This window comes from Asterias rubens, chromosome 1, assembly GCF_902459465.1.
Source record: "Asterias rubens chromosome 1, eAstRub1.3, whole genome shotgun sequence".
NCBI classification, from domain to species: Eukaryota; Metazoa; Echinodermata; class Asteroidea; order Forcipulatida; family Asteriidae; genus Asterias; species Asterias rubens.
Window position 1 is genome coordinate 31,729,462 of NC_047062.1, and position 12,192 is coordinate 31,741,653.

Genomic DNA, 12,192 nt, shown 5'->3' on the forward strand with positions numbered 1-12,192 from the left:
AAATTGGGCTCTTGCTTCTCATGCCTGGTGTCACTGAATAAAACAAAATTGTGCTGAGAATTGTTAAAATTATTTGACATGAATAGTGTCATGACGATTCAGCTCTTAATACTATAGTCTTACAAACATAAATAATATATTTAAACACATTTTGCAAAAGAAGCTATCGTCTCCCGTAACCTCGAGTCATAGGTTTATCTTACACGCGTTTAACGATGATGGTTCAATCATTGTTCAATGAATTTTGGAATCGAAAATCTTTCTTTATTTTTAAATTTTAATCTCGACAAAATTAGGCTCTATGTGTCCTTTAAAATCTCAATCTCCAAGGGGGCGACCAGAGAACCAACTATTATAAAAAAATTATAAATTCATACCGTAATTCAGTTCCCAAATACTCCGTGTTACCACTACACTACAAATGCTGATTGTCCCGAACACATCGCGAATTCACGACACGTGACGAGCGTGCGCATAATTTTTTTTTTCCAGGACAAACGTGGATAATTTTCGCACACGTTCGTCCGTCCTAGAATAAAAAAAAACCAATTGATCCGTGCTTTGCGTACAAAACATGGAATCAGACGTCTGGTTCCCAGACGCGTGTCCATATGTTTTTGTACGCAAAGCACGGATCAAGTGTTTTTTTTAATTTTATTCTAGGACAAACGTGTGTAGATAATTCTCCACGTTTGTCCTGGGAAAAAAATAATATGGGCACGCTCGTCACGTGTCGTGACTTCGCGATGCGTTCGGGACAATCAGCATAGAGCCTAATTTTGTCGAGATTAAAATTAAAATAAAGAGAGATTTTCGATTCCAAAATTCATTGAACAATGATTGAACCATCATTGTTAAACGCGTGAAAGATATAAACCTATGAGGTTATGGGAGACGATAGCCGGATGAAACCGAAATAGTTCTAGGAGTAGGGCCTGTGCCATGTGTGGGCCCATTTTCAAAGCCTAGCACAGAAAAGTGTTGCTAAAACAATGACAAGTTAGCATTGTTTTGACTGGTGCCCCACTCAATTTTTGCCTGAGCAAAGAATATTGTCAAGCAGTATTTTCTGCTTGACAACTTTATTAAATTGGGCCCTGTCAGTGTAGGCTAAGCTTAACAATTTGCTATAGGCACAGAAAACGCATGCCTGACAGAAACTGGTTACTATAGCCAACATTCCATAAAGTTTACATTGCTGCAACTGGTGGCCCTAATCATTATTTGCCTAGCAATACAAAAAACTGGTGTGTTTTTTTCCTGCAATTCTCTGCTTTTCAAACAGCTTTATTAAACTTTATTAAACTTTTGTTTTCCCTTAAAAAGTTAATTTATGTACATGATGCATACAAACAAATCAAAATAAATATGTGGCGTTGAATGTCATTAATTGCCAATGTTTTCGAAAAAAATAATAATTATTACCATATCTTCTTTCTTATTCACAAATCAAACCAACTGAAATTGCCCCCACCCCCCCCCCCCAAAAAAAAAAAACCCCATCAACAACAAACAAACGAAACACCACAGCAAACAAATCAACACCCCAACATAAAAGATCAAGAAACAGCAACAATATTCGCTAATGACCTTTTGGCTGACAATCATTTTTAGAAACAAGTATTGAATTAAAGATAAGTATATGAAGTAAACAATTATTTTAAGGACTAGGTATGTGGTCAGGAATTCATTTTTTGTTTTTAAAGAAAAATACTTCCATCTAGGGCGTTCAACTGAAACTCCATATATATCAGAAGACTCGAGTATTTATTGAACTTTTACACAATGTGCTTGTTTAGTACACAAAGCCAGTCTCTAAATTGCTTGAAAACCTCCATATGAATAGTCTTTGACCAATCAGAAAGCGAAAACTCTCCAAGATATTTATTAGTATTTAAATTCATGGCCAATACTTTGAAAAGAAAAATATTTTCCAATGATAAGAACTTTCTTTCTCAAATCCACATGATGACCCTAATGAAGAGCCCTGTGCTTGCAAAACAAATTTCTTGAGCAAGAACTATGAAAAATTTAAATACTTTTCTTGTAAATATGCAAAATTATAGGTTTAAATGAGGTAAAGAGTAAACGCGTGAACATGCTTTAGAGAAAAAAAAGTCAAAGACGCACCCTTGAATGAAATGTTTTTTCTAAGGCCTCTAGAACAACCCATTTTATACACTATCATTTTGTTAATTAAAAAAAAAAGGGAAAATACACCCCCCAAAAACAAGTATTGTATAGTAAGAGTTTTTTAGGGGGTCTGTCAAATTCGCCTACAGGTTGCCAACCTTGATTTACACCTCAACCCCCTATCATCAATCTGTATGTTGTACTCATCATGCTTAACTTATTTGTAAAGAATGACATTCTGCGAACCTAGAATCATTGACAGGGCTCGAATTTGACACTGGACTTCAAACATGGGGCCAGTGATTTAGCATCGGCTCAGTAAACTCAAAGTAGTCTTGTGTTTTTCAATTGAATAATAAAAAACACCACACTTTTTGGAAAGCTCTTTCTCATTTTTATTCTGGTCTTGTATAAACAATTCTGGTCAGTAATTTGCTATAGTCGCAAGCCCTTCGGTCTTTAAACAAATTATATTTTTACCCCAGATTCGAGCCCATGCTGGGAACATGTGTCAACAAGGTGAAGATGCCTGGAAATTACTGGAAACATGTCATGAATGTACTCTGTGTCAATAAAAGAATTTCAAATTGTTACCCTCATTTTAAATCCCTCAGTTGACACCCTAAAAATGGTGTGTTGGTAAAATTCACTGCATGTTGTGATTCCCCCTTTATGTTGTCACAAACAGACACACTGAGACTTCCCAATTTTAAATTGAAGTGCCGGCATGGGCCCAAAAAAAACAACTACTTCGCATTTTTAGTTTTCACAAAGGGACAATTTGTTTGACCTAGATAAATTTTCAATAAAGAGACACTCGTCGTTTACGAATTTGTTTGTTCTCCCCGCGCAGTTTTCGCAAAGTTTGACAGTGTTCGACAGTTAAAGTCACCTGGAAGTGGTATTTTGTCAAAATAAAGCTTTTGTCACTAAAATATGTGTTTTGATAAGTGGAATATGAATAAACAATTAACTAAGGTTTGAAAAAGTTGGTGTCCATGTTATTTACAAATTTGAAAATAAGCCCGACCCGAGAGGGTACTGTTCGTGACATCAATCAAGGCGCGATGAATCGCATGCAGTGCCAACACAAGATAGTGACGCTTGGCGCAAGTTAAAAACATGCCCTCAAAGTTGAAACAATACCTGATTTTTTTCACGTTAGGCAAATGCTCTTTTAGGTTTGTTACGTCTTTCAGGTACCTTCTTCGACTTCCCCACTAGCTGGAAAATTGTCGGGATGGCGTACTCTCTTAGAAAAGAACTTTTCTCTTCATGTCAAAATGTGTAGTGTATTCCGGATTCTCGAAGCACGACGGCTCAAAGTGTTTGCTGCACAGCGCTGGAAAAGACTTGCAAACTGACCCCATCTTTAGTGACATTGCCGGAAAAATGCAACAAAAAAACTTTTTCGAAACATGCAAACTCACGACTAGGACTTGAATGTACTTGCACGTGTGTTCGATGTTCGATCGATGCAAAGTCTGCCTCGATTGACGTCACAAAAGGGGTAGGCGGAGTCGACCCCCCACAACTTTATAAATTTTGTTAAACATATAAATCATTACAAACAATTACTCAAAAAAATATTTTATTGTTCAGAAACATATACTCTAATGTTTGGGGGGAAAAAAAGTATATTTCCAGGTGACTTTAATTATTTAGCTCTTACGTGCACAAGGCAGTCTCTAGCGACCACCAAAAACACATTCAAATTGGACTGAGAATCGGTCAAAACTACAACCCACATACTGCCCATTCAGTGGTTTAGAACGATCAATTTTGTTTGACGTAATAATCAATAGGGGGCATTATTGACAAATTTCAAGAAAAACATGGTTGAACGTGTTTTGCGACCATTATCTCAACATGGCGTCTCGTTTTAGACCAGATGAAGCACAGGAATACCTTTAAATTATCACAAAATGGTTCTGATTGAGAAGGCTATGGGAAACGATGTTTACAAAACTGCAGTATAATCCATTGCCATGGTTATAATTATAAAAACGTTGCTTATTCTCAAAGATTATCTCCTTGGCTAACAATAATTTCACTGGTTTAGATCTGTATCTTAACCAGGTAGGCCTACAGCACCAAGCACCATAAATGAGTTGCATTGATTGATTCCTTTTACTTTACATTTAGAACAATAACATTAGTCTGTTCACCAATGGGTTAAATAAACATACTGTGATTTAAAATTAAAACATATTTACAAGGTTTAGGATCTCCACTTTCATGCTTGAAAACAAAACTGTTTTCAAATAAAGCAAATTAACTTACTGGTTTGCTGTTGAATGAGTTGCCTTTCTGTCTGCTTTCCATCACATAATGTTGGCCTCAAGCTCCTTAAGTTCATCTTAGTCTTCCATTGCTTATTTGTAGAACAAATCCCAAGGAGATTTCATGGAGCCATGTGCCCAACAGTTAAACATTGCAGAGTGAAGTTACACCATTCTTGTTTTATTATAGATCAAATGCAGCAAAAGACTAGTATGGTGTGTGTCTAGGCACTTGCAACTCTCCATGCCCACTCACCCGTGCTTCACTGCACAACTCACACAAAAGGCTTCTTCCAGACATACTTAGTTAATCTTATACCTTTCTGGGCTAATTCAAACAGCTACTTGCAATATTCAAATGTCTTCACAACTTTATGAATATATTTACCCACTATTTGAATATTATTTGTACACACTGGAGGAAAGTACAAATTGAAATGCAATTTGTCAACTTTGATTTGACAGATGTAAAAGTGTACAAAACAGTGATTGGCAAAGTTACTAACAGCATTCACTGCAAAGGCACATAATTTAATATAATATCAAGAAATTTTGGAAAATTGTATTTTTACAAATAATTTGAGGAAAAACAAAAATTGCCCCATAATGGTAATTTGTTTTGATTATGTTGGTGTCATCATGTAAAACTTTGTAAAATAAAAATGTATGGCAGGTTCCAAACCCCTTGAGAACTTTTATGGAACTGGATTGTTATCCCCCCCCCCCCAAAAAAAAAAAAGCTTTGAAACTTCACGGAATTGTAGGTCTTCATGCATTATCAACAAAAATGTCAAAAAAATTAAAATGTATAAAAAAATCTTAAAGCACGTAGCGTGCTACTTCGTGAAAACGCTGTTGATATGTCTGATAGGAACACCCGAACTTAGTGAGAAGCGTTTCTGCAAAACACTTCTCAGATTCAAACTTGTGGGTTTAAAAGATAATATTTTTCACAAGCATATTACTCATTGAAGTTAAAGCCATTGGACACTTTCGGTAAACAGTATTGTCCAAGGCCCACACTTTGTGTATCACAACTTCTATATAAAATAACAAACCTGTGGAAATTTAGGCTCAATCGGTCATCGGATTCGGGAGAAAATAACGGGAAAACCCATTCTTGTTTCCGCACGTTTCGTCGTGTCGTGACATGTCTTTAAAATAAATCCGTAATTCTCGATATTGAGAATTGATATTGTTTTACTGTTTTCTCTAAAAGTAAAGCATTTCATGGAATAATATTTCAAGAGAAGTCTTTCACCACTACCTTCTGTAAACCCTGTAAGTTATTTGTAAATCGGTGAACTTTTATTTATTGCCATTCATTTCAAGAGTATTTACCAAACATATACCTTCCTTTTAAATCACCTCAGCTGTAGTCAAAATTAAAAGGTAGGGTATACTTTTTGTAATTGTCAAGGAAAGTATCCTCACTTACTGTATCCCAACACATGGGATCAAAATGGGCTCAAAATAGAATGCTCCGGGGATCGCCTTGATCACCATTCTTCGATTGCTTGCTGAGCACCAAATTTCTGCATTAGCTGTGTAAGCAAAAATGCCAAGTAACCTGGAGTACGTACGAGCACAAGCCAAAAGTCCCTGCTAAATTCACTTGATGAAAGTGCGGAATTTTCTGCTTCCATGAAGATATTATTTGCTTAGTCCCTGCTAAGCTGTTAAATTCACTTGATGAAAGTGCGGAATTTTCTGCTTCCATAAGATATTATTTACTTAGTCCCTGCTAAGCTGTTAAATTCACTTGATGAAAGTGCGGAATTTTCTGCTTCCATAAGATATTATTTGCTTTACGGTAAGCAGAGCCATGAAATTTGGTCCTGTTTTATTGATTGTACAAAATTACTTTTGTGGTGCTACGATGAAATAAGTGTAAGAAATATTACTTTTAAACAATAAGGTGTGTTTGTTTCCTTTGCCTATAGCTCCAGTCTCCAAAACATCTACCTGTCAACAAGACTGATGAGACCCAATCATCGAACCATCTGACCATAGAAACTACTTTCTCTGTAAACAGGTAAATTGAAACCCTTACAGTCTCAATTCCTTCAGTATCCAAAGTGAAGGATTCAGAAGAACTGGGGCCAGTAGGCTCAAATGACAGTTGCTCATTACAGGGTCTCATTCAAATCTTTTAAAGTAAGACCATTTTGGCGTGGAGTAACATTATTATAAGAAGAGGATATGGAAAAATAGAGGCCACATGCTGGCAAAAATTCCTACTGAAATGCTGCTCTTTTTGTATCACTTCCACATTGGAACGACAACTCTATAAGTTCAGTTAAACCTTATCTGTAGGGGGGTGCACTCTACCATATTTGTTAGCTTTTTATTGCTGCATCTTGCCACCAACAAATTTTATGACTTTACTCAACAAATTATCTAGGGTCATGCATTGTGAACAAAAAGTTATTATTGTGGTCAGCGGTTACCATGGTAACCTTTGGTTTGACCTTGGGTCAAACAGTTGAACAAACATTTTAGTAATTATTTTGGTCTTTTACTGGAAACTTCCCACCCGTTTTACTTTTTTGGGTCTTTCCAAAGAAAGTGGCAGTAATGTGTCAACCTGTTATATCCATTGTGGGAATATGATGGCCACCATTTGCGGCAGCCATCTTGGATTTTGGTTTAAATCTTTGGGTTCAAATCTTTGGGTTTTCAATCTCTTTGGGTTCAAATTAACTGTCTCCATTTTTGTTATTTTTTTAAATTTGTTTTACACTCTTTAAGTGAAAAAAACAAAAACAAAGTTTGTTTTCAGTTCATTAATTATTATACATAAAAGCTCCCCAAACAGTGGGAACATAAAAAGGGTATCACCACGTTGCCCTCTTCCCTGTTATTCTGAAAAAAGACCAGTCCTGATTTAAGTGACTGTTTGAGGGAAGTATCAATTTGACCAAAATCAAGCAAAACAAAAAAACTAAAATGAAGTTAAAAAGTTGGTTTGTGTTAACTGATAATAAATGTCCACCAACACCGATCCTCAAGAAAATTGTTTCAGGAAGTTTGATTTCTGTAAGATTTTGTTATACAAATTCTAAAGTGAAAGCAATTTATTTGAAAGTGTTGAATGATTTGTAATCAAAACATTAATTTGCAAAGTCTACTCTTTGTTTTTGTTACAGCAAGGCTTGCCATCTCCAAAGATGTCTACACTTCAACACTTCAACACTTCAACTTGTCTACACTTCAAGTATATGGGCTGTGATTATAGGGACATGTTGCCTTGGATTGGTTTATGAAAAGCGTTTGCTATGAAATGAATATGGTTGGAAAGATGTTTTAAAAGACGAATATAATGAGCCACACAAATATGCCTCGAAATTGCACGGTTTTCCTTTTATTTTGCGATCTAACACGGTCTGGAGTCAAAATGGCGTGCCATGTTAGTTCACAACGCATAAGGAAAGCCCTGTAATTTCAAGGCATATTTGTGTGGACTATATTCTACTTTTAAAACATCTTTCAAACCATAATATGCATTTCATAACACAATGTTTCAAATCCTTTTCATCCGAGACCAACTCGCCTGGTCCAAGGCAGGGTGTCCCCTTAAGGAATTGCTCTCTCTAGTAAAACGTAAGTTTTTAAAAGCAAATTAGTATTATCAGTTAGGCCTGATGTAAACATTACACAAAATCTAGGAATGAGAAGTGATTATACAAGATGCAAATCATGTATGTTTTTTTTTTTATTGTTCGGTTGAACAAAGACAATTGAACCAACAGCCTCCAGTTTATGTCTTTTTGTCTGACTACAAACTTTCCACCAGTTTTTTTACTTTTGCACCCTGGGCCATTGAGAATGTCAATCTGGAAGTGGAAAAAAAAGTTGAGATGAAAAAAAACCTGATAGACCCACAAAATTATAAATACAAAATTGTAAACAATGTGGCAAACTGACTGGGTACAATTTCAATCTCCCCAGGATTTATTGCAGCTCTAGTGTTTCAGAAAGTGAGCACATCAATCTCTATGTTATGCATACCCGTTTTCTTGTACAAAATGACTTTGTGAGGCCGCTAGATGTTTTGAACAAAAGGTGTGTTTCGTTTGCCTGCCTGCAGCTCCAGTCTCATCATACAGCCTGGCTCCAAGAACTACCTTCTCTGTAAACAGGTAACTTGGAACCCTACTATCCCAATCCCTTCAGTAGCCAAAGTGAAGGATTCAGAAGGACTTGGGCCAGTAGGCTTAATAATCCCTGTCTCGCACTACTAATGAGCAAAAGGGATGGTTCATGAGAGAAGTGAAACCACTGCATGTAGTGTCATAGATCAGGGCCCAATTTCTTAAAGCCTGTAAGCAGAAAAGTCTTGCTTGAGACTGGCTATCAGTCAGAATTCTATAAAGTTTACATTGTAACAACTGATGCCTCGCTCATTTTTTGCTTAGCAAAGTTGCTAAGCAGTTTTTTGTTGTTGAACAGCTTTATGAAATTGAGCCCATGCATGCAGCTGATGACTGGGTGTTTCTTGGTCAAACTACATTCACCCTCCTGGCCAACTCAATTCCATTTCACTACACACTCACACAAAGGCCACACCTAATTCCAAACATTCTTGGCTATTATTACTGGGGCTAATGTATTCTAACAAAAATAATTGCATGTGTGTTAACAAAAAAATATATTCACACACTTTTTGCATATCTGTAGACAAATCTGTAGGGAAATTGTAGCAAGTGCACACATGGATAATTTTTACTGTAAATTATCTTTCAATTGGGCTGATGCTGCATTTTTACAGATTTTGTAAAACCTTACCACAAAAGGCTAATTTGTGCCAACCCAGTTATACATTTTGTGATAGTTTAGCCAGCCCCCAAAAATATCAACAAATGTCTGGAGTACATAACATATATTGGGTTTTTTTTTTCAGCCTAAAGCTGTTTGCTCCACTTAACAGTAAATCACATTGATAAATCACATTGATGAGGCACTGGGTTTTACTAAATTACTCCTTTAATACATATTTTAATTCAAATTTGAAGATATTTAATAACAGTTTTCCTTACATTTTTTAATCAAGACATATTAATATTGGTAAGGATCCAGCAGTTCTTTTACAATCTTTTGAAAGGGTGAAAAGCAGAGATCATTTAAACTAATAAAGGTTCTGAGCTCTCCTCATTATTAATCAAGGTTGTATTGTTTCCAGAAAAATTGAGAGTAAGCACAAAATACCTTATTTATATTTTTTTCTAGATTGTAAAAAAAACTTTTAGTGGTGATACAACAATGAAATAACTGTCAGATTTTTATTAGTTTTTTTTAACAAACCATGTTTTTGTTTCATTTTCCTGCCTGCAGCTCCAGTCTCCAAAAGTTCAACATGTCAACATGAATGTCTGAGACCCACTTATCATCATACATCTTGGCATAAAGAACTACCTTCTCTGTAAACAGGTTAATTGAAACCCTACAATCCCAATACTTTCCCCAGTGTCCAAAGTGAAGGGTTAAGGACTTGGGCCAGTAGGGTCTCATTCCAATCTTATAAAGTACAACCAATTTGTGGAGTGACATATAAGAAGAGGATATGGAAACGTTGATGCCACATGCTGGCAAAAAATTCCTATGCTCTTTTCCCAAAAAGAAAAGGATCCCCACTACCAAAATATATTGTGTCTAGCTTTTTCTTGCTGCATCTTACCACCACTACATTTGTTTACTTTAAGCCATACTTATCTATGGTAATAATTGTTAAAAAAAATAGTTCTTATCATGATCAGCTGCCAGCATGGCAAGCATTTGCTTGACCTTGGGACAATTGATTAAAATAAAACAAATGATTTGGGGGTCTTTTACTACAAACTTTCCACGTGTTTTTCCAAAGAAAGTGGCAGTGCTAGTCACCTGGGGTGGATTTCACGAAGAGTTAAGACTAGTCTTATCTCAAGTAAGGACAAGTTGTAAAATGTACAATTGTGGCAAGTTTCATAAAAATAACTCTAGAACTTTGGAAAATACAAAGGGGCCACTTTGTGCCACATTTCTCTGTAAGTCTGAAACTTGTTTGAGGGAAAATATCAACTTGATCCAAATCAAGACATTCAACACTGAAAATATACTGGATCCGCATAAGTTTCTTGGAGTAGTTTTTCTAAACTGTTGGTGTTCTGCAAGTATTTTTGATAAAAATTCTAAAGTGAAAGCAATTCAGTTGAAAGTAATTAATTATTTTACATCTACTGTTTGTTTTGTTACAGGAAGGCTTTCGACGTTCCACATGGCAAGATACACTTCACTGTTATTTGAGCAGTCCTAGTGTTACCTTTTTTTTCTTGTGCTTAAGAAAATCAGTTTTGTTCAATTTTAAACACCTTTCTGCTTCCTTTGCTGTGATTTATATTTTCGCTTGCAATTTGTATGAGTTTGTTGATGTGTTCCTGTTTGTGTGCATGCTTAAATTGTTTTGTTTGTGAATGTGAACTCCTGCCGCTCAAAGCGTATTTCCGCCGACCCAAAATCGAATGCGGTGGTTGGTATACCCATGGAGCTATAGCTCCATGGGTATACCTAAGCTGCAGAATCGCGGCCCATCGGGGCATTCTGCTAAGGTCACTACGCTGCATGAGTTCATCAGTGTCTGCTTCAGCCTAAACCTAGACCTCTACTCCTGTTGTTAATGTGGAGCCTTCATTGGACAGCAGCGATCTGTCACTTCCGGAATAGGTGAGTTTCTGCTTTCAATTTTGATTAAGGAACTGCACTCTCTAGTAAAAGGTAAATTCCTTAAAAGCAAATTAGTCAAGACCTGATGTATATTCTACACAAAATCGAAATGGCAAGCAAATTGCAAATTATCATTATGCATTGTTTTTTAAGCTAGATTTGATACCTCTGCAGGGTATTTTGCTAATTTAACTTTTTGGCATCCATACAACTTTGTATCTGTAAACTTATTTTTTCAGAGCCAGAGATGCAGCTGTTCCCCAAATCAAGTGCAGAGGGAATCAGCTCTACTGACATCGCTGAAGGCTACACACAAGGGAAAGCAACTTTTATGAAAACAGCATCTAGTCATTAGGACACACTATAGCTGTTCATTGTCAAGTTATGAATGAACCACCCTGTAATTTGTCTTAAATTTTTTTCATTTATTCTAGATGTGTTATTAGGCCTGACATGTTTTAATGGTGTTTTTCAATTAAGTTTTTAAACTACTTAAAACATTTCTGTAAATAAGTACACCATTGCAAGCAAGCACATATTATGCGTTTTTATGCGCTACTTAGCGATCTTAGGGCCTTGGTGTTGCACTCTAATTGTTTGGAATCCGGAAGTACAAAGCATGGGAAATTCCAGACTTATTGCGAAAAGGGACTTGGACACATGCACGTGGCATGTGGGGTCTCAGCCCGGCCGGTTGTTTCACATCTGGTGGTTGATCTTAAAGGTGCATCATTTGGTGTTATCACAAACTATGGTTGACCAAACGGGTTAGTTCCTAGTCTAGGCCATGGGGCTAGGGACCGCGTTCGGGAGTAGGGGGTGCCCCCCTCAGACGGGGGCATGGACCTGGGCGCTGATTTAATATAGTATGAGGGCCCTTATGATCTCCCGGGCGTGTCGGGGCTGGTATCCTGGGACCTGCACGTGGTGGCCCTGCTTTTAACTAGCCTTACCAGGATGATATAGGCAAAATTATGAACTAAATAAATTAAACGCTTGCGATGGTGCATTTATACAATACCTTACCCTTTACTCTCATGAGTGTAATATCCAATGTATTACTGGCACAACTTTTAGG